The sequence below is a fragment of the Marmota monax genome, unplaced genomic scaffold, assembly GCF_021218885.2.
Source record: "Marmota monax isolate L192 unplaced genomic scaffold, Marmota_monax_Labrador192_F-V1.1 WCK01_AAM20220418_F8-fsc00001, whole genome shotgun sequence".
In the NCBI taxonomy this organism is placed as follows: Eukaryota; Metazoa; Chordata; class Mammalia; order Rodentia; family Sciuridae; genus Marmota; species Marmota monax.
The window spans coordinates 7,332,850-7,358,078 of record NW_026693777.1 but is presented as its reverse complement, the minus strand read 5'-3'; the positions used below and the strand labels follow the sequence as shown (position 1 = coordinate 7,358,078).

Below are 25,229 nucleotides of genomic sequence, written 5' to 3'. Positions count from 1 at the left end.
ATTTCTGCAAAATAGAATGGTACAGAAGCTGAGGAAAATGCTATCTGGGGAGAAATAAGAAGTCAACTTGGCAAATCACATTTGCAGATATTGGGTTTTGTTAGATATTCTTCAGTGTGATGCAAATACATGCTGGGTTTGCAGCTCATGTATAGAAATAAAATTTCTATTACTAAGCACTTAAAGAAACTAAAGATGGTAAATTAAACAAAATTTCCATAAAGCTGAAAAATTCTGTTACAAAGTTGTAAATCATTGAACATTGTTGTTTTTTTCTCATTATGTTCACAGCCAGGATATCAGCTGGAAGGAATAAACAATACTATGGTATGCTTACCTTGGGTACAATTCATACTTAATCAGCAATGATAAGGTCTTCTGAGAAAATAATTACTTCATGCAAGATAACTCATAAGTGTCATGATGCTTAGCACTCACATGTGAAAGCCTTAACCTCTATATCTTTATTGACAAAGTCAGCCCACATCATCACCATTAGCTAAAAATAGTCATTTATGCAAATTAACATGTTTATTAAATAAAAGTCTCCAATTGGAATTTCAATAATAATAATAATAATAATAATAATAATAATAATAATAGCCTCTAAATAAGAAAGTAATAGTTCAGTAGGAAAGACAGTGGAAAGGAGGTAATATCATCACAAAAGGGTCAACTGGTGTAGAAATAAAGAAAGAGACCAACACTTTACTCTGCCTTGGGCTATAAAAGTTGCCTCAAAACCCTTCTTTCATATACCTCCTTTCTCTTTCATACAGATTATTTCCATTCTCATCCTCCCAGAAGAGAACCCTTGAAGCTACACTTGCAGTTCAACACATATTTTTATTTATTTATTTACGTGTTCTAATCAGTTACACATTACCCCAGAATGTGTTTCAATTCATTGTACACCAGTGGAGCACAATGTTTTACTTCTCTGGTTGTACACAAAGTAGGGTCACACCATCTGTGCAATCATACATGTACCTAGGGTAATGATATCTGTCTGTCAACATCTATTTTAAAATCCTCTCTTCCAAAAGGTTCAAATGCAGACTCTAAATTTTTTTGGCAATCTGTTTCTCTAGCCTTAGATTTTTTTTTCCAAGTAGATTCTCCCTGATTGTACAAGTAATCCTGCAAAACATTCTTTTCCATCCTATTCAGTGGTAAATGACCACACAATTTCAGCTGCTGGAAAATGGTACTTCAAAAACGTTTATTATTTGATAGGAAATCAGGAATGGCCTAGAAAATTCTGAGAGCTGGTGAATCAGTAGCTTTTTAGGTAGCTTGCTAATAGTAGATCTGTTGTGATAGTTGGCCTGATAGTGGGCCCAACACTTATTTTGGACTTTTATGATCTTATAAATTTAAGTGAGTGTGAAGAGTCACTTTGTTCTTTCCAAAATGTTACAAGCATAAGCAGTAATATTGAATTAACCTTGGGGTATTAAAAACTGAAAATCAGATGCCCAACCCTGTCTTCAGCTAAAATATTACATATCCTCCTTAGAACACATATATTGTACTGAGAAGAGTAAGGAGTGGATCTAACACTGTGCTGGATTAAGTTTTCAAGGATATTGAAATTTACATTTGGCAAATGAAGTGCATTGAAACACTTCTAAATGAAAAGAAATCTCTCTCTTACAAGTTTAAATTGAGGTTCATACTCTGTCTAAACAAAACAAAACAAAACAAAAAAACAATTAGAAAATGTCTCTTTGCTATTGTTCTAGTTCCCTTGTTAGCAAAATTACACTGGATTTTTAATAATTTCCATTTTGATATATTTATTTATTTTGATATATTTATTTATTGTTTTGCTTTAAAGGCTTTTTCCCCCCTAGATATCTATTTACCACATATACTTCAGGCCTGTTAGGTTGATATTCATGATTTTTAAGACCTTTTTTCAAGGTAAATTTACAAATACATAGCTTATTGTAACTCTACACTGCTCATTTTCTCTACAGACAAGACACTTTCTTGCTCAGTTTTAACCCACACATTTTTTGTTCACGGGGAATATCTTTCCTTTACTTAAAAGGACTTCATTTCTTCCAGGCAAAGTGTAACTTGATGTTAGTTGTAGTTAAGAAATATATGCATTTAGATGTGCAAATACATTTATGTATATTTCTATGTTAATTAACTTTTCTACAAGAATTTACAGTGAAATCTCAAATTCTGATCCAATTTGGCAAAATTTATTACTGAATTTTGGTTTATTTTTCTTCTTTCTCCCATTAACTTGTGAAATTCATTATCAAATAGTTAGCCTATTCAAAATGCACTTACCCTACAGAAATAGATATGTAAAGGATATACAAGTAAGGTGTCTACAAGTTACCCCACTGGCATTTAGAAACTGATACACTACTGTCATGGCCACATTGCATTTTGAATTGTTTACTGGACGTCAGTCAACTCAAGACCTTTCAAACTGCCCTAAATTAATTTAGATTTAATAAGTAACTAACTAAATGTGCTCAAAATATTCTATGTGAGATATCACTATTTAGGTCAAGCATTTTAATTAAGGACATTAGTCAAATTCTCTTCAAGAGACTTTTTACTATTCAAGATAGGAAATTTGTTAAAAATTAAATCACAAACTAATAATACAGAGATAACAGCTAGAATGTTACTCAGAAACATTATTTCCATTTTTCTGAAGGAAAAATTACTAAGGTTCCAACTGATCCAATAGAATTGCTGTTGGACTATTACAGTTACCTGTATAGCCTTGACAAGCATCTCTTTCTAGTCAGATTGCTCTGGGCATTCATTATCCATTTCACTTCCAAGTAATCTTATATAAAGCACCTTGTAACTGAAAAAAAAGAGAATTTGACCATGTTTCACAATGTAAGAGTTAATGTACCACTATTGCATCTAAAGAAAATGATATCTCAGTTGCTTTTATTCTAAGAGAACAAATTCTTATCTATCAAATTGCCAGTTATTCTACTGAAATTCAATGAAACACAATTCTATTTTGGAAAATAAGAAATCCAGTGTAAATTATTTTCCTTTCAACTAAATTTCATACATAGATGTACATGTTACTTGGGGTGAGAGATAGGATTGAGTGTTTAAAAATGACTTTGTGAACTTTCCAGAAACATATATTCTAATAATATTTAGATTTAACTGTTACCTTTAGAAATCCACTGCCTAGATCATCCTCTTTTTTTTCTAATAAAACTTAAAATTAATACATCTAAACACAAATCTTTGCACAATAGTAGAAAAATACTTTTTCCTTTCCCATAGTATGAAGCAAGAGCGTTGTGCTCTAAAAATTCACATTGAGCATCATTATCATGGTTGACTTCAATTCAACAGCAAAATAATCTCACAGGGTCATTTTAAAAAGGGCTCAAAATGGATGATATGACAGCAATTTGTTAAATTTCAAATAGCAACATGATTATTGGTCTGGAAAAAAGTGCTAATAAGGTGGCCTGCCATCTATCTGATTCTAAGTTTTATTTTCAGTGATCTATGGTTGGATTCATCATAAGCCTTGTATAGTGATGAACATGGTGGCACATTTATGATTAAAATGACTAAAAAGTCAAAAACAGACCCATTAAGCAAAATGACTTTGGAGGCTAAAGTGCTAAATCAAATAAAAAGATTTTATTTGGATTCAAAAAATAGTATTAAATGGGACTGAAGCTGTCATATGAAAAAATGAGATTAAGTGCAAGATTATAATAGGCTCTAATCCTTGTTTTATAAAAATCAAAGACACTTTGCATGTGTGTAGATTTTACTTCGATGCTAAGAGAATATAAATTAAACCTGACTTTAAAAAGCAAGTACGGTGATAAATATAATAAAGGAAGATAATAAGAAAAACAATTTAACAACAGAAGTAAAAACAACATTTACATTTACAATTCTGGTTGTATAAATAGAATAATTTAGTGGAATGTTAAAAACAAGACTTTATAGGTTTCTAGTTGTGTTTAAAACAAAAACATCAGTTAACATAGATTTATACCTGATATTTTATATCTCTAATGATATTACATAAAGCAGACATTTAGTTTTCAGTTTTAATTTAATTGAAAATGTTATTTTAATAAGAGACTTTTCAGAATTAAATACAACTTAAATCTTCATTATGAAAAGGAACTTTTCTTATAAATGTGAAGAGGAAGACAGAAAAAATGTTTTAACAAACACCAAGGCAAAATAAATTTAAAAATTCTATCTTTTTAAAAATTAAAAGAATAAAATACTTTACAATGTGGTTAAAATAGTATGTTTCACATATGTGTGTATGTATAAAATACAATCTACATGTTTTCTGAGTTAGCAATTGTAGTTGGAGGAGAGTGAGTTATGATAAGCAATTTAAATTCAATTCCCCAAATCTTATTAATCAGTGTTCTTTATTTTTTCTATTTTCTAGTATTTATTGCATTGTAAGGGGTGCATTCTTCAATTTTAACATTAAACCAAATATGGAATAGCATTATTTATTAAGTGATGCCAGATTTAATTAAAATAACTGCTTTTAACATGTATGAAGACATGAATGGTGTGACTCTACTTTGTGTACAACCAGAGAAGCGAAAACTTATGTTCCATTTGTGTGCTATGAATCAAAATGCATTCTGCTGTCATATATAACTAATTAAAAAATAAATTAATAAAAAACTATTTTAAAGAAATATGTGTATATATACATAATATATACTATATATATATAGTATATATTACATATATATATGTATGTTTTTGTTTGGTCAGTTTATTCTTAGGGCATATATCTAGAAGGGCAATTACTGAGTAACATTTATATTTATATAAACACTGCTTATATCTATCTCCCTAGTAATCTTTGGTCCTGTTTGTCCCTCTATATAAAGGCACTGCATTGCAAACACACTGATAACTGTCTTTTCTAGAAAATAGAGGAACGCTATTAGAAAGAAGTCTATGTCTTAAGAATTATTTCATTTGGGGTTCCCTAATCCATACTTGCTATGTTAAACAAATTCATGATTTATAGATTTATGAATTCAAATCCATGTAAAATACTGTGTGAAATAGGTAACCATCTATGGTGTAATATATATGTGTCAGGTCACTAAAATCATTATGTGAAGGATGAGAAACCTCACTAGAGACCATGTCTATTACCTTAGTTCTCTGATGTAGGGGGAAAAAAAAGATTTGCACATTGCCCAAGTCCATTCTTTGCATATGTAGATGTGCTACTTACTACAGGGTTTCACTTACAATTTAAAATAAATACATGGTGGAATTCTAAGTCATGAATCTATCCATTTGTCTGAGTATCAGAATATTTGCTGTTATTTTCTCAGTTAAAATCTCATTATTGCTCCCAAATGTCCTAGCTGCTTTTACATCCTTGAAAAGTACAGTCCATGAATGTTTGCACTTTATTAAAGTAGAAAATGTGTTATATGATTGCAAGTATGTTTTTAATCATATGAAATCTTTAGAATAATAATGTAATCCTAAGAGTCTTGTGGGGATAAAGCTTCTGAGTAAAATATTTTTCTATGAAAACACATACACACACACACACACACACACAAAGAAACACAAGTGTTAAGGAAAATTTTTTGGTGAGGAATGAGTTCCAGTATGTGTAATTCTGATTCAATTATCCATTTCTTTGTTTTAGCTCTTTCACTCACAAAATATCTCATTCAACTTGATGGATTAAATAAGGAGTGAGATACAACAAATAGTCAACTAAAAATGGGAAGATTCGAATGAATATTTTACCACAGTGATTCAAGCCACCAATAAAGCACATGAAGGTCTTTACCATCAGTATCCTTAGGAATATACAAAACCACTAAAAGAGCCAGGTGCAGGGCCACATGCCTGTAATCCCAGTGGCTGGGGAGGCTGAGGCAGGAGGATTGAGGTTCAAAGCCAGCCTCAGCAAAAGCCAGGCACTAAAGCAACTCAGTGAGACCCTGTCTCTAAAATATAAAACAGGGCTGGGGATGTGGCTAAGTGGTTGAGTGCCCCTGAGTTCAATCCCCAGTACAAAAAAAAAAAAAAAAAGCCACAAAAAGATCTAATTTTACACCCATTTGACAGAGATGATCAAAACTATAAACATTTTAAAAAGTATTGGTGGAGATGTGTAGAAATTAGAAACATTTACTGATGGATATGTGAAGCCATTATAAACACTTGGGAAATCAGTTTGACCATCACTAAAAACAATAACAGTGTTACCATGTTACTCAGTAATTGCCCTTCTAGATATATGCCCTAAGAATAAACTGACCAAACAAAAATGTATATATAAACAAGTAAAATCAACTTAAAAAACTTGTATATGAATATTTATAGCAACATTATTCATAATAGCCAAAACATTTGAATAACCAAAATGTTTATGTAATCATGAATATATTAACAAAATATAAACTAACTATCTGTACGTGTTCATCCATGTTTCCTAAGGATGTTTGGAGTCTCAACACAAGATACTTGTTTATATGATCTTACTTGAAAAAGGGCTTTGAAAATGTGAACAAGATGAGGCCATTATGGGACATTAATGCAATACAACTTGTGTCCATATACAAAGAGGAAAATATCACATAAAGGTGGAGACACACAGGAAGAAGGCCAAGTGGTGACAGAGGTAGCGATTGAAGTGAGACAACTGTGAGCCAAGGGAAATCAAGGATGCAAACACTCCCAAATCTAGGAAGAAGTGAGCAAAGATTGTATGAGATTCTTAGAGGAAATATGGCCCTGCCAATGCCTCCACTTCAGCCTTATAACCCTCATTAACTGAAAGAATACACACCTGCTGTTTTAAGCCACCCACTTTGGTTGCCACATCCCTAGGAAATGATTCCACAAAACAATGGGATATATTCAATCATAAAGGCAAATGAAGTGCTGACACATACTGTAATGTGGATGAATCTTGTGTTAAGGGAACTAAACCAGAGAAAAGGAACAAATAATGTAAGACTTCTCTTACATGAATTTTCTAGACTAGACAAATTCAGAGAGCAAGACAAAAGATCAGTAGTTGCCAGGAACTGTAGAAGAAGAGGAATGGAAAAGGACATGATAATGGACATCAGATTTCTTTATGAGGTGAAGAAAATATTCAGTAATTAGGTATTTCGGATGTTGTACAAGTTTGCAAAAATGCTAGAAATTAACATAATTTATAATTTTAAAGGGACTTTATGATATATAAATTAAATAAAAAGATAAGAAGAGATATAGAGATAACATACCTTAAATATTCAAGATAACTTCTTTTTATGCAAACCAGTTTCATGTTTATTACCTGAATAACTTACACAAACCTTTCAATTAAACAATGTTTCTGCAATTTCTGATCTCAGGTGGGACACCAGCAAAACATTTTTTTTCCAGAAATCTGCTTGAAATATCTTTCCAGACTTCTATACTGTTTATAACATCTGCTAGTGTTTATACTTAACTGAAATTTGGCTCAGTCAAAGTACTTCTGAGCCATGTCATACAGACTGTATTAATATTCACATGCTCAAGTTCATCAGTTAGAAAATAAAGTTATTCTTCTCATAGTTCCTGCCATGTCCAAAATGTCAGCTTTATTCTCTACTACAAATGAGACTTTAAGACGTCTAAAACAAGAAGGCTTTCTCTGTAGGCAAAGGTCCCTGAAGCCACTTTTTGATTGTCAGTTATAAATATCCTTTTCATTTTCTTAAGTCCCTTACTTTAATTAATTCAGTCTTTCTTTTCCAGCTTTTTAAAATATTTTTTTTTAGTTGTAGATGGACACAATACCTTTATTTTATTTACTTATTTTTATGTGGTGCTGAGGATCGAACCCAGGTCCTCGAAAGTGCTAGGCGTGCGCTCTACCCCTGAGCCACAACCCCAGTCCTCTTTTCCAGCTTTTATCTTAGATTCCTAAGCAAAGACTGTCATTTCTTTTTTCAGCTGAATAAGTGAAATTTATTTTGGAAATCAGATGTTTCCTGGTTTAAGATTTGTATCTTGTGTATCCTATATCTTTACATTATAAGCATAATGAATGTTTTCAAACTGTGGCTCCGGTTTTGAAAGCTCTAGCAGTTATTCTCAGAAACAGGGCATGAATTTTGCCAATTATCTCCACCAGTACCACCATGCTTTCTAATTAAATGAGAGACCTAAACATTTTCTGGATTGAGTTAAAATATAGATTAAAATGATTGCAAACACTGGTCTCTATTTGACCAAATTACATAGTGCCTTGGAAAATTTAATTGACAACATTTGAATGCAAGAAAAAGATTTGTTAAGCAACCTCAAGTAAGAGATAAGTTTTACAATAAACATGAAATATCACAGAAATGTGAGAACAATATTGTGACCATTTAAGTAGAAATATGATGATCTGGCAATTGTGGCCATACATTAATACCAGATTTGAAATATTCTAGGGGCCTCACTGGTGGCTCTTAGTGCTTTGCTCCATTGTTGTACCATTGATATATCCACTAGTTCAAGATGACTACTCACAATTTCTGTGCCAATGTAACCTCAATAGGCAAATCATTCATCATGGCTCCTAAGATATTATAGTTGGTATTTATTGAAACATTGTGTTTATCAAACCCTTCTTCAATAAGACTCTCATTACAAATTCTGAGAGAATACAATCAGTTTACCTTCCACTGTAGAGTAAGTTCACATAGACCTGTAAAGTAGTTTTAGTTGTCTTGAGACATCTCAAGCCTTTGGAACTGCTACCAGCCCTCCTGTTCACCAAACAAAGAACAGTGTGGACTGTGAGAAAAGCAATAGTCCTTACAAAATGGTTCAAGCCGAATAACTACCCCAGATAACAATTAATACTCTTATGTCTTCTTGAGTTAAATGACAAAACACTCTGTTCTCACTGCATATGAGTTTTGAACAATTCTCAGATAAAATGTTCAACTTTTAAATGGGATATATTGGCTTTCTCTCCTTCCCTTACTGGGAAAAAGTCAATACTATATCTTAAATTGTATCTAGAGATGCTCTTTTAAGTTTCTATAAGGCAGTGGTTCTCAACCCTGGTTGGCACATTAGCATTTCCTGGGGAGATATCAAAAATTATTGATGCTTGAGCCCATCTCAAACCTATTAAGTTAGAATCTCTTGGGGTGGAGCACAGGTATTGATATTTTTTAAAAGCTCCCCTGATGAAATAGATCTACAGTCTTTTAACACTGTCAATCTCAAAGTTCTTAATCTGCAGGTAATCACCCTTTGTTTTTAAAACCTAAAATGACTTATTTCAGGAATATATTTATTCTCATCAATAACCAACCAACCCACCTCAAAGTGGCATATGTGCAAATGTGAAGGAAAAAAAATCAGAATAAAGGTTTCACTTCCAACATGGAAAGTGCCTGTGCATTCATCCCTCCATTGTTGAATAAGAAAAAAAAAAAAAAAAAACTGTTATACAAGCTAAAAATCAATGGCTTGGACTCTTCAGAGAATGGAAGTTTCAGAGGAAACCATGACCACCTAATGTGGAAAGAAAAGTGCATTCAGAGAGGAAAAGAACTGAGGTGTAATTACCTAGAACAGAAGTGACAAAATTCATCAATGGATAAGAATACCTAGAGGATCTAGAACTTTGGTGAGTTGCTGTAGGTAGAATGTGAAAAACAGTAAGAGTGAGAGCCTTGTGTCATAGTCTGAGGCATTCATTAGCTCCATTCCATCAAGCCAATCATGTTCTCAACTTCAGTGTGCAAGAAAACCCCTCCTAACTCTTTAAGCATAAGAAAAGAGCAAACTGGGGAAACTTGGCCATAGCATTCTCCATAACAAAGGCCTACTCTCCTGGTGAAAAGGCTCTGATTCAGTTCTAATCTGAAATATTCTCTGAATAGAAGCCAGAATATTTCCCTACTCCAACATTCTCCAGCTATACTGTCCCACTTAGGAGATACACACTATCAACAGGAGTCAAATATTGATGAAATACATGGAGATGCTATAGTAGAGGAAAGGGTGATGGGTAGGAAAAATATCACATCATGGAAGGAAAATAGGAAGGAACATTTATAATGAAACAAAGGAACAAGTCCACTAAAATACTGAAACTTTGCCCGAGTAATATAGAATGTGCCTCCCTTTTTATGTATGAAAAATAGGAAGAACATTGAATTTAAAAAAAGAAATACTCAAAAACCACTGGAATGCAGAACCAACAATTTGTGAGCAACACAGCCCAAGTCCTTGCACCTGCATCTTTGTACTTAGCTTGCAGATAGGCCTCTGTCGGAATCACTCATTTAGGGAACATACACATTTAAGACTTTGGTGACCAAGAAGTGATCCTAGCCTCATTATAATATTATAGTAAGATACACACCCCAGGGTGAAGATTCAAGATGCTTATGAGACATGCTCTGTAGGAAGCAACATGATTAGAATGTGAGAAAGCATGAGAGAGCAATACACAAACACAAGGAAAACTGATGCAAAATTGTGAAATCCCCTCCCTGACCCAACACTAGTTCAGCCCCCTAGCTACTGATCCTCTATAAATTTTAAAAACCTAGACCAAGACAAGGCATCTCTCTCTCTCTCTCTCTCTCTCTCTCTCTCTCTCTCTCTCTCTCTCTCTCATCACCTGCATTCCCAGTCTCCAGTGTGTACTTTCCTTTATAATAAATCTCTTCCTTTGTTTCTCATACCTGACGTGTCCTTAAATTATTTTCTGTGATGTGGTCAAGAACCTGGAAGTTCCAAGCAGAAGTCTCCCCTGTTATTATAGACCCCCTGGACCCCCATATGGTGACATTACCACCACATCAAAAAGCTACCAGCAAAGTAACATCAGATTATAGATGAAAGATTTATAAGATTTGGAATATCTAGGGAGGAACTCATATGGGAGCCTGAAAGTCAAGAAAGAAGACAAAGAAAAGCATTAAAGAAAATTGAAGCCTCTGGTACCTGCAGCTACAGTGAATATTAGGCACAGCCCTGATTACCATAAATTTCACTTCACAAGGACATTACTTAATTTCATATTTTTCAAAGCCTCTTATTCCCTAATTGTGTAAACTCAAGTACACATACAAAAAGCAAGTGAAAACAAAAAAACTTATCAAAATCAGATTCACTTTTGATACAAATTCTGGCAGCGTAAGACAAAGCATTTTAAATTACTATGATTAATATATTATGGGTTCTAATAAAAAATACATATCATGCAAGAACAGTAGAGCAATGGAAATAGAGATGCTTTAAGAAAGTTTCAAATGAAAAGTCTAAAAAAATTAATACAAATAAATAATATATTTAATAGATATAAAAGATTGAGGATAAAAATTAATCTAAATATAAGTCCACGGAAAATTCCTAAACTAAAATGAAAAGAGGAAAATTGATCAACAAAAAAATTGATTTTGATGTTGCTGGGAAGACTGGTCCCATGCCCCATAGTCCGGGGCAGTACCTGCCCATTTGTCCCTCCACTGACCCATCCAGCAGTTCCAGACTCAACCAGGTTTCCAGCACCTCATCCTCCCTGTCCCAGGCAAGCTGTGTTGGTTTTATATCTTTATTTGATGAAAACAAATTATTGAGCATTTTTGTGGAAATATGGCATACAAGCAAGGCACTTATAGCCTCAGTGGCAAATTATGATTATTTTTTTCATATCAGAGACAGAACTCTTGCAGTAGTTTATATCATCTCTTCTTCTACAGAAAGATGATACCACAAATTTGTAATCACAGATGTCCTGGTCTTATCAATAAAGCCACAAATAAGCCACAATGTCTGTTAATGTAAGTGCAGCATGTCAGACCAGTTCTATAGCTACAAGATACCAACCCCCTGTCTGATTGCCAAGATTGGGAGCAAAGGCAATGGAATCAAAACAGTTATAGTCAACATATTTGATGTCAAAAAGTCACTTAATCAGTCTCTGATATATCCCACCAAATATCTGGTTTGAGAGATGGGTATACAGACCCAGTTTTATGTTAAGAATGACCATTACATTGTCAAAGGATCTCATGAGGCAAATAAACTGCAAGACATATTGAATGGGTTCATTAAATTGCTTTTTCTTTCTGCCCTGAGTGTGAGAATCCTGAAATAGACCTGTATGTTAATTCAAAAAAGGCAAACAATAGGTAATTCTTGTTAAGCCTGTGGATACAGAGGAATTCTTGATATACACCATAAACTCTGCATGTTCATTCTGAAAAACTTGCAGGCAAATAATGAGAGTGGTGCAGGAAAGGAAAAATTAAAAAACAGAAAAGAAAAATAGAAAGGACAAAGACAAGGAAAATGGTTCTGTATTCAGCAGTGACATACCACCACCAGCAGCACCAAATGAGATCATTGTTCCTATAAGTGCTGAGGAAGAAGAGGAGGAGAAGGATTGGGGAGAAGCATACAACTGAGGAAACTCAGAGCAGCAAAATGGATAAAATTAGTGACCCTGCAGAAGCTCTGACACTCAGTGATGATTTGGAAGGTACTGTAGAAGTGTGTCAATATCCTGTTGGATTTTGTTACGAAAAAGATAGTAGGTATCATTGACTCACCTGACAAATTGTTGCAGAAGCAGAAAGATTAGATGTAACAGCCATGGGCCCTTTTGTTCTGACTGAAGTTCTTTTCAAAGAGAAGACTGGTGAACTGATTAAGAAACTCAGGTGCCATTTCTTAAGATTTTGTAACGGTAACAAAAAAGCTCAGCCATACCTTCCTCATCGTTTGAAGTGTGCAGTATAATTCATCAAGCTCATCTCTCTCCAAGATTCCACCCATCTTGAAGGAGATGTGTGGCACAGCCATTCAGAAGAGTAGGTCATCATCAGCTGTTAGAAAACTCCTCTAAGAAATAGGCCTCAAAAAAAACAAAACAAAAAAAAAAAAAAAAACAACTCTGCAAAGAGATTCATATCAAAGCAAACCAATTATAAAGCTGTTGAAGGAGGCAGAGGAAGAATCTCTGGTGGGAAAGAAGATGAAGATGAAAACATTGAGGAGGTATATTCAAAGACTACTAGTGTAATGAAAGCTGAAACTGTAAAGTCTGACAGCAAGGATGAAAACATTGATATTGATGCCATTTGAAAGAACGATGCAACCTAGATTAATGATATAATGCTGCAGATTCTCTCCATTATCACCCAGAAGTGTAATGTGTATGTCTAAAATCTAAAACAACTTAATATCATGTTACTCTTTGCACTAAAAATCTATTACTGTGAGTGATCAGCAATTAGGCCCAATGAGACCTCTAGGAAGTTCATATTCACATCAAGGATGGGATGTAATTTGTTTATTTATAGCATGTTTGTTTTGGGAAAACTAGATTTGATTTTGGTCATCTTTTATATGTTGGGCTCTGAATGACTTATGCTGATGTAATTGGCTCCTTTTAAAAAGTTATGCCATCATATAACCTGAAGAGTGTCCTTGGAGCCTGGTAGATTTTATTAGGTGCTAAGACTATACAGGGGTTTTCAGCAGCTTGTTTATAATGACCTTACTCAGCTGTTAACAAATCTAGTACTTTTGAAATTTTCTTTTTAGTCCCTCAAATTGTCATGCAATATTTTTTTCTTGTGCTGAGTTAGACTAATAATCAAATAATAGTGCAAGAAGTTGCTGAGAAGTAAAAGCTACCTGCATGTCCTATTAATAATTTTTAAAATGAGTTTTGAAACTTGGAATTGTGGTTTCTCAGTCCATGGACATTTGCCCCAAACTGTAGTCTTTGGACTCATGTGTATTGCATGTTGGACAAACCAAGGAAAAATTTTTACATTAACAAATAAGTTTTTTGTGTGTTTGTAGTGGTTGCTTTGTACTGAGAGAAAACTCAAAATTTAAACATGTGATTAAATAATAAACTCTTGTTTTATTTGGTGGAAACGAAAAGGAAAACTTACATTCTCGAAAAAAACTGAGGAGTTTTTCAGCTTTTACCCTTAACATTTAAATTATAATTTTAAAAATTTAGATTTATTTATTTATTTATTTATACCAGGGATTGAACTCAGGAACACTGAACCATTGAGCCACATCCCCAGCCCTATTTTGTATTTTATTTAGAGACAGGGTCTCACTGAGTAACTAAGTGCTTCTCCATTGCTGAGGTTAGCTTTGAACTCACAATACTCCTGTCTCAACCTCCTTATGTTTGTAAAAAAAAAAAAATTAAACAACAAAACATGAATGCCTATAGTAAGTAGCATTATTAATAATGGAAGCAACATGACATCTTGCATAAATGAATGAATGAATAAACTAGAGTTCCTCTATATGATAGAATACTAGTAGTCTACAATAAAAATAATTAGCTATTTAAGGCATGCAAAAACAGGAATCAAAATTAAATGTATATTGTTAAGATAAAGGAGATCATTGAGAAAGACTACATAATGCATAGTTTCGTTATTCTGACATTCTGATAAAGGTAAAACTATAGGGGGAGTATGTAGATCAGTGATAGCCAGGAGTTCAGGAAGGGCAGAGTGTTGAATGGATAAAACACAATAATTTTTTTTTATGGTGGTGATACTATTCTCTGATATTGTTATGATGAATATATGAAATTCTGCATTTTTTAAAAACCTATAAAGCTTTACAACTTAAAAACATCAAATCATAATGCATGAAGTTAAAAAAAGTGTAATTTAGGAGAAAAGATAAGTCCAGTAGAAAATTCAGAGAGTGATAAAGAGAAATCTAGTCATATTAAAAATAAAAATAAAAACTCCTCCATAAAGGATAGTAATATTCAGCAATTGATCTTATCAAACTGCTTTCCTACCAGTAATCCTCCCTCCTCCCTCCTATACATATTCCCTCTTATCTCATATTCTCATAGCTCTGTCATAATTGACCAATGCTTTAGAACACTGATGAAAAATGTCAATGCTCATTATAACATAGAAACCTGATTCACCATTCTTAATCTCTTCATTTAAAATCTTTTTTCAAGACTACCCTCTTTATCAAAACTATTTCCATGACAGTGTAGCTGGGCCTCTGCCACAACTCAGTCACATGACTAAACTAAAGGTTGAGTAAGAAATCTGAAATGTACATACATATTCAGCAAATGTTAATTGTTTTTGCAGCAAATTTCCAGGAGCAAGTCATAACCGGGTGAGGTGTTTCCTAATTGATTTCTCTCAGGAAATCTAAGACTTGGAATTTTCTACTTGTATTTAATTCATGAAAGCCCAAAAGATATAGCCAACCTGATCCATAATTCTTATATATTTAAACACTTTTAAGTTACCCTACAATTTTAATTATTCAATTCCACAAAATCTTCCCCAGGGCTTTACTTGTCTTATATACATAACATTGCATAGATCAGTAAATTCATATCACCATCCATGCACTCTTGTGCTTGAAACCCAATAGCTCACACAGAGAATAACTCCACCTGGAAAAAAAAATAATCTCAAACTCAACAAGTCTAACAATAATCAAATCATTCTCTTGGACTCAAATCTATGCATTTCTTTTTATGCACCTTATTAAATGTTTATTTTTTTCATCTTATTGAATGATATTCCTATCTATTGTTCATGTCTCACCTTAATTATTATTTCACCCTAAGAAAGGCAAAACTTTGGGAATTGTAAACAGATCACTGATTGTAGGGACTCTACAAAGGGGAGAGTGTTGGATAATCAAGCACAGGAGACATTTTTAGGGTATTAATACTATTCTCTGATAGTACAATAATGGGTACATGACATTCTTCATTTTTTCAAAATTATAAAATTCTGCAACCCAAATATTGAACCTTAGTTCACACTGATCAATAATTCTGAAAAGCATACTTTTGCAAAGCTGTGTGTAAGTAGGAAAGTAGAACACAATATAAATTATATCATTAAAATTGTGTCTCTAAATATACTACTATGATAACATTTCATTCACCTACTATTATTTTCTAGAAAGTAAAAGTACTATTTTATAGCACATGCTCTAGTTTGTTAATTACTGTAAATTTTATAAATATTTGTGGTGCTAGTCACAGGATAATTTAAACAGTTATCTTAATTAATTTTTAAGAAACATTTAATATGAAAAATGCCAGGTACATGTTCTTTGATGTACAGTATTCATGGTTCTATTTCATTTTCAAATAAGATTCTGCTAATGTAAACATTCAAAATTAAGGTATAAGTTTCTTTGGGGTTTTTTAATTTCTTTGGTCTCACTTTTAAAAAGCAAGTAAAATTTCTTATAACACCAAATAAAATGATACTGCCTTTAAAACAATAAAATTAAGGCATAATATTAGCTAAATATATACATTAAAAACTTAATATTAATCAGACAGAAAATACTCTCCATGTGTAGTGAGTTTCCAATTTTTGTAGTTTCACTTACAGAGTGAAACTTCTGATAGATTTTATTACAAGATTTTAAGAGAAAGAGTAATTATATTGACTGTGACATAAGTGGAAATGTACTTAATGGCTAGCCAAATCAAAAGTAGGTTTCACTAAAGGCTAATGCCAGTGGAGGAATGCTGTTAAGAACAGTTAAAATTTTATACCCGGTACCAATTGATTTTTTTTTTTTGACTGGCCCACACTATGGACAGCTGGGAGTCAGTCAAAGTTTCACTCTGTATTACTAAGTGTAAAAAGTTACTACTCTACAGAAATGGAAGTTCAGCATTTCAGAGCAGAAATTTTCAACTTGATTCTGAAAGACCATTATTATTGTCAATTGACCAAAAAAATAGAGTTCACAGCAGTTGGCACCCTGGAAGAGGGAGAGAGAGAGAGAGAAAGGAAATGGAAAGAGTTAGGAGATAAGATTATTATTTCTAGAGGAGAATGATAACAATGAGTATTTGCCTTGTGACCTTATGAAACTTTCATTTGTAGACTTTCAAGTTGGGATGAAAACAGACACCTTGATAGTCTTGGAATAACATGAATGTCATGTGGTCCTGAATATCCAGATAAGATGTGTCCAAACCCTGCCACAGCTCTTGTGTGAAATCCTGTGCCCTCTCATTATTCCTTTAGAATGCTCATTCTACTACTGTTTTCTATCCACATCTGATCTGATTTCCAGCTTTTATTGAATTCTCTTACTGCATTGATTGAATGCTTTCACGACTGGGGTACATAAAATCCTTGCTTTCCTCTACTCTGTTGTCACAAATGATACCACTGAAAAGAAATATTGTCTGGACACACAAGTATAACTCTAGGAGATTCTCATGCTCAACAGAAGATTCTTTTTAAATGACACCCCATTTCCCTGCTCTCATAAATAGACTTTAGCCCTCTTTGATAATCCAGACATCAGCCTCCAAGCATGCTATTTGGCCTGTCTTTCTCTCCCTGTGTGTTCATTCTCTTCTCATTTTTTATCTGTTATATCCCTGGGATCCTGTTCACACTCTAGTTTATAACTTGGCTAAGCATTTTGAAGTTTTCTATCATCCCATGAATCTTCAGGTTTATTTCACATTAGACTTATATATTATTTCCCTAACCAAAGTGAGTTTCTTAGAAAAAATAAATTTTGACATGAACTAATTCAGTTAGGATTTTTACCATAGTAAGCTAGACTGCTGTCTAGTATGCACAGTTCTTTACTTGGTATCCTAAAGATATACACATTAATTATAGAAAATCCAACTCACTTATGTCCTTTTCTATTCCATCAATATGTATCTCAAAGTATGTCACAAGGTTGATTCTTAAAAATTTGTTAGGAAGATCAATAAAAATGAACACTGACTAATACAAGAGGCATTTCTTTGGCAATATTAAAGATAATCATTCAGTATAAAAGATAAAAGCCACTGTAGTGGCTTTTAGTTGTGGTCCTTCTAGGAATTAGAGAACATGTGAATGGCAGTTTTGCTAATAATGTCACATATGTAGCTGGCTATATAGGGTACATCTTCCTAACGGACATTTTTTTTTCTTTTTGGTAATAATAACAGTAGTATCACTGAATACAGAGATCCAGCTCAGTTTGTATGCTGATATGTGAACGTTTTATGCAAACTACCAATATTAACACAAAGGCTCTAACACTAAAATCAAGAGCTGGCTTTATTTTGAAGTTTTTAGTTAATTTTGTCATGTAATGTAGTCAACTACAGTTCTCTAAAAGTCCTTTTGTTAGCATAAAAGAATAGAGGGTAATTTAAATTAATTAGGAACCAGCAGCCTTTGCAAAATCAGGTGTCTCCAAATATGCCCTTCATGATCACTCTCATTCAATTACCTGCAGGGGACTAGAGAGGGGAATTCTATGTTCTTTCACAACCTTACATGTATTACAAGCCTGCTTTTCTCTCTGACATTTACCTTTGTGTCTACAGTGTCTGTGAGATCTTGTAAGTTCCATTAATCTAGCCTTACCAATGGGCTTTCCTGCCTCCCTATCCTACCTACCTCTACAAGATTTCCTTACCCTCATGTGTCTTGGAACTCTGACCACCATTCCTACCAAATCATTCATTTTTTCTACATGCTCCTCTTTTTAGGCTCTATTTCCCTGTCCCTTCAATTATGCTTTTTCATTCATTTATATTTATTCTTGTCTAATTTTTATGTTTTTTTTCTTTTTCCTATGTGATCCTTTTTGGAGGATTTTTCACCTTCATGAATAAACAACCATTGAGCAGTACTGGCAGAATCGGTGCGGTACATTGTTTCACTGGAAATAAAATTAGTTGATAACATAGGTACACTAATTGAGAAGTTAAGAGAAAAGTGGTATTATCCAGTAAGCCTAGTTATATTAATCCTTGAAACCATATAAGCATTCATTTCGCAGGGACAATAATATCTTCTCCAAAACAAAGATCTGGAAGAAAAAAGCATAAATAAATAAATCTGAGCCTGGGAATACACTATCCTATTCAATCAACTAAAGGCATTCTCTGTTAAATGTACAAATACATTTTGAATTAGTGAAGTACAATGTTTATTATTTATTCATTTATTTACCAATATTTACTAGCATTAGTAGTTATTTATGAGAACCATATTAAACTGTAGGCTTGAAACAAAGAGCCAGCAAACTTTTATATTATAAATGAATTCACCTTAACAAAAGAGTTTTCCTTTCTCCCAGTACTTGCCTTCTATGTTATAAAGCGGCAGAATCTAAGAATAAAACTCCTGCATAGAATTCTACAAACAGCTCCTTGGAGAGACAACAGCTTCTTAAATTTAACAACATCTGTGTTTTTTTAATTTGCAACAGACTGTTCATAGCAATTATTTATTTAAACTTCAAATAATTTACAGTTTCGTATCAACTTTTATTCGATTTAATTCATGGAAAATGAGTAGGAGGGGAAATAATTACCATATTGTCATTTAAAAAGACAAAAAAGTAATAGATTATTTTCCTTATTGTGCCTAAAAAATATATTTCAAAGGCATGCTTAAGTGACAATATTTCATCAACTACCTGTACAGTTTGATATCTAAAATTATTCCATTGTTTCTCTTCTAAAATTCAAAAGCAAATAAACTGTCAAACAAAAATCACTCAGATATAAGCCTCTCTTATAATTCTGCAACTTATCTTCCTCCACTTTTTAGTTTTACCTTATTTAGAGAAATTATCTTCCAGCTATTCACTGTTTCATATCTTTCATGCCCAATCAACTTAAATCTACTTAATTCTCCTATTATTCCAAAAAAAAAAAAAAATATATATATATATATATATATATATATATATATATAGTATTCATATATATTTATATATATGTGCATATATATGAATGTACATATCTGTATATGTATATAACTTTCTTTCTTTGTCAAGAATATGATATCTATGTAGTGGAATGTATGAACTATTTTAAATACCTTTCTGACTTGCTTCTGGAAGGATACATGTGGTTCTCTTCTTTTCATCTTTTCCTTTCCTTTTCTTTTATGACACTCATCATTTTATCCATTTTGTATCCCTCTCAGACTATGCCTATTTTATTGGCTCCTTTTCCTGCAAAGAAATATGTGTAAGTATTAAAGAAAATATTTTTGCTGCAAATATTTCTAGAAAGTTCCCATATGCTGCTACCCTGTTATTTTTTATTTTTTAGATTAATTCCAAGATATTTTTTCCATGGTATATAGTTTTTTTTTCCAGTTATGTTCTAGTTTTCCTTTTCTTCCTTTATGCTGTACACTTTTCTCCCACATTGCCTCCCTTATTATACGCTTCCTTCTTTTTGCACCCTTTTCTTTCCTTCTCATTCTTGCCATACTTCCTGGGAAATTTTACTTGTATCAATAACTTCATGCATCTAGTATATAAAACATATTTCCAGAAGTTTATTATTACGATGTTCTATTTCCAGCTATAGATCTTGAAATCAACAAATTGGAAGCAGAACTCTATGTTATCTGTCCATCTATAATTTACACTCACTGATATAGAAGTCAAGTGCCTATTCTTCATCACTGTAAGATCATTCTTCCTTGATGGATAACCATCAGATGAATGAATGATGTAAACCACCCCAGAGGTCAGGGGGTCCAAAACATAATGGGGGAACGCAGTTCCATTTATTAAGTTGAATTGTGTCACAGTGTGGGTTGTGGAGCAAAAGCTATTTCTTAAAATATTATATCAATAAAAAACTAGGAGATCAAATAAGATTATAGTCAAACAGAATATACTAATAATCAAAGGGGAAAATGAGACCAAATAAAAAAAGATTAAGTAACCACAAATATACAGATAAAAAATGTTATTAGGATTAACAAAAAGGACTCCAGATTTTTGTAACAGTAAAATAAATTCTTTAATAGTTATCAAATTAAAACAAGCAGTTATAAATATGTTCTTCTTAATTTCCTCTTTGAATTTTTGCAATGTTTTTCTATGTAGTGCTTATCCTACTATTCTATATGTATCCTGCTATGCTTTCATAGCTTCTGAGAAATTGATGTGAAAAATAGGTGTTTATCTAACCATTTTTATTTCAAAAATTTTTAAAAATCACTCTATTTTATTCATACCAATATCTTTTATATGCCTAAAAGTTTCCTTCATGATTTTGGCAACTATTGACCAATAAAATCATCTCTTACTACACTTTCCACCTTGAACATAATTACAAATGTATTAAACTGCTTTTATTCTCCAAAGATGCCAGGCTTTCTCAAGGCATCTTTTAAAATAAGTATTTATTACTCAGGTTTAGAATTTTTCTGTAGAGTAATCCTTTATTTATTTTTAATTTTTCATTTTTATTCTTGGTACTGGGGACTGAACCCAGGGGTACTGAGTCACATCTCCAGCCCTTTTTATTTTTTATTTTGAGACAGGGTCTCACTAAGTTGCTTACAGCCTCATTAAATTTTGTGGCTAGCCTTGAACTTGCGATCATCCTGCCTCAGCCTCCTGAGCCACCAGGATCAAATTCTTTAAATCATAATTTATTTCTGAGAAATACTGTTTCTAGTTCTTTCACCCAAAATACCCAGTACTATATTTTACTGAAACACTCATATAATTACATTCTTTGGATCATGAGATGGAAAACATTTTGGCTGATATTTATCTCCATTTTTCTGTTCCAAAACAACTTGTCCTAACACAGGGCCTAGTAAAAGATAGATACTCAGTAAGTACTTATTTACTTCCTTTTCACACAGAATAATAATAATGTTTGATAAGGTATAATATAATGTTGATATTAAAAACAAATATATAATACATTGTTTGAAATAAATTATAGTTTGTGTGTCTATTTATACAGTTCCCACAATGAATAGATATAAATATTTTTTTCCTGAAAGTTTTGAATTTTTAAAAAATAGAAAATTAAAGGGAAATTGCAGCCTTAAATGCCCAAATTCAATATGTTTTCTCATATAAAAATATGAATTAGCCATAATATGCATTAAAAGTTAAAAATATTGAAATGTTTCTTAACTATATTATATAACTACTGGGATTGTTAAGAGAAAGAGCAAAAATAAATATTGGATAATTCGCAATTGAAGCATTTTTGTTGCTTAGGAGGTATTCCAAAGACAAATCTTAACATTCTTTATGCTCTTATTATCATTTGTCTTATAATTTGCTAATGAGATGTCAGTTGTCACTCTGACATGTCATTACAATGGAATTTTTGGCAGTGATTTTTGTGTTCTTTTTGTTTCTAGTGTTATTCCATTTGCTGCCATCTGTATGAGAATGGTTTGTCTCAAAATTGTTCACATATTCATAATTTTAAGTGAATACTCAGTCATTAATATTTTTTAATTAGGAAACCTTTTTTTAAAGAAGGTTTAGATTCAGAGCAACATTGAAGGAAAAGTACAGTTTTACCATATACCTCTTTTCCAAACATACAAACCAGCTTCCTGTTTTTTAGTGCCACATTTTATAACCAAGAAACATATGGACACATCATTATAACATTAGGTTCCCCTCTTGGTGGTATATATTCTGTGGGTTTTGATAAAAGTAAAATAATGAATATTTACCATGGTAATATTATGCAAAATAGTTTCATCATCCTAAAAACCCTCTATGCTGTGCCTACTCATTTCTCCTGTTCACCTAATGCCTGATTCTTTACTGTGCACAAATTTTGCTCTTTCTAGAATGTCATGTAGTTGGAATCATGTAGTAGATTTTTCAGATTGGCTTCATTCTCTAGTAATATGCATTTCAGTTTCCTCTATGTATTTCCATGACTTGAGACTTCATTTCTTTTTAGCCCTAGAACAATATTCCCATGTTTGGATGTGCCCAATTTTATGTATCCATTGCCTGGACTTCAGGCATCTTGATTACTTCTAAATTTGATAATAATGAATAAGACCACCAGGCTAATGAGTGACCATATGCTTTTAATTAATTTGAATAAATTCCATGAAATGTGAGGTATACTGAAGTTTGTAAAACAGCTGCTAAACTGGCTATACCATTTTGCATTCCCACAGCAATAAATGAGGCTTCCTATTGTTCCTCCTCCTTGCCAGCATTTGATGCTGTCACTATTCTAGATTTGGGCCATTCTTATAGTGTGCAATGGTATCTCATTGTGGTTCTAGTTTGAATATCCCTGACGGTATATATGTCAAATGTATTTTCATATAATAATTTTCCCATCTGTATATCTTTGTTGTCTCTTTAGGTCTTTTTCTATGTTTTCAAATCAGATTATATGTTTCCTTATTGTTAATTTTTAAGATTAGTTTGCATATTTTAGATAACACTCTGTTATCAGATGAGTCTTTTGAAAAGATTTTCTCACAGTAATGATGTGTCTTCTCCTTCTTTGTTTTGGAGGAAAGGGGTACGAGGGATTGAACTCAGGGGCACTTGACCACTGAGCCACATGCCCAGCCATATTTTTTATTTTATGTAGAGACAGGGTCTCACTGAGTTGCTTTGGGCCTTACTAAATTGCTGAGGCTGACTTTGAACCCATGATCCTTTTGTGTCAGCCTCCCAAGCTGCTGGGATTACAGGAGTATGCTACTATGCCTGGCTTCATTCTTCTTGACATTGTCTTTCACAAAGCAGAGGTTTTTAAATTTAAAAGTTTGACTTATCAATTGCTTTTTTGTTCTTTTTCCAGAATCATGTGCTTTATATTGCATCAAAAAAAAGTCATCATTATACCCCAAGTCATCTATCTGGTTTTATCTTTCATGATGTTCTAGTTATATGGTTTAATTTGAATTGAATTTTATCATGCATTTTGAGTTTATGGGAAAGGTGTAAGGACTATGTATACATTCATAATTTATGGGGCTGTCCAGTGGATTCTTTGAAAAACTAACTTGGTCTGTTGCATTATTTTTGCTCTTGGTCAGCTGTTAAACATATTTGTGTGGGTCTGTATTTTTCAGCTTCTTTTATACTCTGTTCCACTGATCTTTTCTTCTAGTCATTTGCCAACACCATTCCCTTGATTACAGGAACCTGACAATAAGTCTTGAAGTTGAGTGTGTATCAGTCCTTGGAGCTTTTTTCTTCTTTAATATTGAGATGGTTTCTCTGGTCTTTTGTCTGAATTTGTCTCTATTCACATTTTTTTTTAATTGGGCTACATTAAGTTTATAGATCAAGATTGCAAGAATTTTCATCTTGACTATTAAATCTTCTTCAAAAACATGAAATATCTCTCCACTTATTTAGTTCTTTTATTTCTTTCATCAGAGTATTATATATTCACTCATAACTTTTAAATATCTTGTTAGATTTATACCAAGATATTTCATCTGGGGCCTGGTAATGTGTATGATAATCTGCTTTTAATTTCAAATTCCACTTGTTAATTGCTGGTATGCATGAAAGTGATTGACTTTGGTATATTTACCTCATGTCTTGAGAACATACTGAAGTTTTTCCAGGAGTTTTGTGCATTTTTTTAAATTTCCATATAGAAGAACATATCAATTACAAGGAAAAGCAGGGGTTTTTTTTCTTCTTCAGTATATAAATATTTCATGTCTTTTTTTCTGTCTTATTAAGTTAGCAATGAATAAAATATTAAAAAGCAGTTGTTAAAGGATCTCTGTTTGCCTTGTTCTTGATTGTAGCAGAAAAGTTTCAAGTTTTAGAATATTAAGAATGATGTTCAATGTGGGTACTTTGTAGATTTTTTTTCTTTTTTGTTAATCAGTTTGAAAAAGTTATCCTCCATCCTTAGCATACTAAGAGTTTTCATTAGTTTTTTTTTTTTTAATCAGAAATAGGTGTTACTTTGTTAGATGCTTTTTCTGTATTCATTGATTCAATGATATGTGAATTTTCTTTTTCAGCATGTTGTGATAGATTACATGAATTGATTTTCAAATGTTGAGTCATTCTTGAATACTGAGAAAAATATTACAGAGTTGTGGCCTATACATATTTATTGTTTTGGGATTAAATTTGTAAATTTATTGTAGAGAATATTTGCATGAATGTTCATAAGAAATATTAGTTTTTAGTTTGCTTTTCTTATAATGTCCTATGTGCACTTAATATTAAAACAAACCTGGCCTCATAGAACAGTATAAGGGTGTCTGCTTCTGTCTTTTGGAAGAGATTGCACAGATTTTGTAGAATTGCTTCCTGTAATGATTGGTGGAATTGACCAATGAACTCATCAGGGCCTGACACTTTCCATTTTGGAAGGTTAATAATTACTTGCTTTATATGTTTAATAGTCTCAGGTGTGGCTAGAGCTCTGTGAT

At 32.5% G+C, this 25,229-nt stretch overlaps 1 pseudogene; it reads left to right on the top strand.

Moving 5' to 3' along the window:
- The first annotated feature begins 11,830 nt into the window (after nt 1-11,830).
- Nucleotides 11,831-13,125, top strand: LOC124104102 (eukaryotic translation initiation factor 5-like; annotated as a pseudogene).
- The last annotated feature ends 12,104 nt before the right edge of the window (nt 13,126-25,229 follow it).